The sequence below is a fragment of the Ostrinia nubilalis genome, unplaced genomic scaffold (assembly GCF_963855985.1).
Source record: "Ostrinia nubilalis unplaced genomic scaffold, ilOstNubi1.1 SCAFFOLD_45, whole genome shotgun sequence".
Classification (NCBI taxonomy): Eukaryota; Metazoa; Arthropoda; class Insecta; order Lepidoptera; family Crambidae; genus Ostrinia; species Ostrinia nubilalis.
The window spans coordinates 62,501-64,663 of record NW_026973578.1 but is presented as its reverse complement, the minus strand read 5'-3'; the positions used below and the strand labels follow the sequence as shown (position 1 = coordinate 64,663).

General features: G+C 46.0%; 1 non-coding gene across 1 annotated transcript in view; it reads left to right on the top strand.

Annotated features, from left to right (window-relative positions):
• The first annotated feature begins 684 nt into the window (after positions 1-684).
• LOC135087461 (small subunit ribosomal RNA) overlaps positions 685-2,163 on the top strand; it is a 1,903-nt gene continuing 424 nt past the window's right edge. The window contains exon 1 of the ribosomal RNA XR_010260841.1: positions 685-2,163. This exon is cut by the window's right edge and continues 424 nt beyond it. This is a non-coding gene — a ribosomal RNA (small subunit ribosomal RNA).

Sequence of the window (2,163 nt, the reverse complement as noted above, 5' to 3'; positions counted from 1 at the left end):
GGGACTTAGTGTGGCTCATTGGACGCTTGTTAAACTTTGTAGATCTACGGATGGGTTGTATGATCGAATTCGTAATAAAGATCTGTCTCACTCGGGCAATGTGTCCGCGCTATGTGCAGTCATCTGTGCTTGCATACGCGCTTCGACTGGCCACTTTTTAATACGCTTCGTTGTAACGCTTCCCGCCACATTAACCTTACATAAGGGCGATGATGGCTTTTTAGCGTTTACATCAGCGTATCGAATATGTGTATATTTTTATGTATTCTATAGCACACACTCACAACACGCAAACATTTCAACGATGTATGTCTCTGTAGTGATGGTGTCGACAAATCGTGAGAGGTAGGGTGGTTTTTCCAACACCGGGCTGACATATCGTTCATGATACGAAATTTGTTAGATTTTATTATAAAATGTGATGAATGAATGTTATGTCTATGCGAACGTTCAGTGTGGGCGCCTCTGTGAGCGCTATGTGGGTGTGTTTTTTTAGCATTCTATATTAATTTATAGAGTGTTGCAAAGACTCGCCTCACGACACACGTTGTAACTGCGAACAGTGTACACAGTAGTCAAGCCCAGTTCGGTCGGTCAAACGTCGAATTGGGCTATAGACACCAAAAACACACTCTTCGTTAATATTCTTTAACGAGAGCTATCATATGTATAATATGTGCAAGCTCCCTGGTTGATCCTGCCAGTAGTTATATGCTTGTCTCAAAGATTAAGCCATGCATGTCTCAGTGCAAGCCGTATTAGGGCGATACCGCGAATGGCTCAATATATCAGTTTTGGTTCCTTAGATCTTACTCAGTTACTTGGATAACTGTGGTAATTCTAGAGCTAATACATGCAATCAGAACTCTGACCAGTGATGGGACGAGTGCTTTTATTAGATCAAAACCAATCGACGGAGGGCCTCGCGTTCGAAGTCGTTAATTTTGATGAATCTGGATAACTTTTGCCGATCGCACGGTCCAGCACCGGCGACGCATCTTTCAAATGTCTGCCTTATCAACTTTCGATGGTAGTTTCTGCGACTACCATGGTTGTCACGGGTAACGGGGAATCAGGGTTCGATTCCGGAGAGGGAGCCTGAGAAACGGCTACCACATCCAAGGAAGGCAGCAGGCGCGCAAATTACCCACTCCCGGCACGGGGAGGTAGTGACGAAAAATAACGATACGGGACTCTTACGAGGCCTCGTAATCGGAATGAGTACACTTTAAATATTTTAACGAGGAACAATTGGAGGGCAAGTCTGGTGCCAGCAGCCGCGGTAATTCCAGCTCCAATAGCGTATACTAAAATTGTTGCGGTTAAAAAGCTCGTAGTTGCATTTGTGCGCCGCGCTGTCGGTGCACCGCATCCGCGGTGATACTGACACGTTTGCGGAGCATATCGTCGGTGAGCCGACGGTCAAACGTCGGTTCAATATCAAAATCCTATCGCGGTGCTCTTCAGTGAGTGTCGAGATGGGCCGACAATTTTACTTTGAACAAATTAGAGTGCTCAAAGCGGGCTCAAAATGCTGCTTGAATATTTCGTGCATGGAATAATAGAATATGATCTCGGTTCTATTTTGTTGGTTTTCAGAACTCCGAGGTAATGATTAATAGGGATAACTGGGGGCATTCGTATTGCGACGTTAGAGGTGAAATTCTTGGATCGTCGCAAGACGAACATCAGCGAAAGCATTTGCCAAAGGTGTTTTCATCAATCAAGAACGAAAGTTAGAGGTTCGAAGGCGATTAGATACCGCCCTAGTTCTAACCGTAAATATGTCATCTAGCGATCCGCCGACGTTACTACAATGGCTCGGCGGGCAGCTTTCGGGAAACCAAAGATTTTGGACTCCGGGGGGAGTATGGTTGCAAAGCTGAAACTTAAAGGAATTGACGGAAGGGCACCACCAGGAGTGGAGCCTGCGGCTTAATTTGACTCAACACGGGAAATCTCACCAGGCCCGGACACCGGAAGGATTGACAGATTAACAGCTCTTTCTTGATTCGGTGGGTGGTGGTGCATGGCCGTTCTTAGTTGGTGGAGCGATTTGTCTGGTTAATTCCGGTAACGAACGAGACTCTAGCCTGCTAAATAGGCGTCGTCATTTAGGTGTGCGTGGCTCACGTCACGCAACTCACTGGCGACGTATTAAAA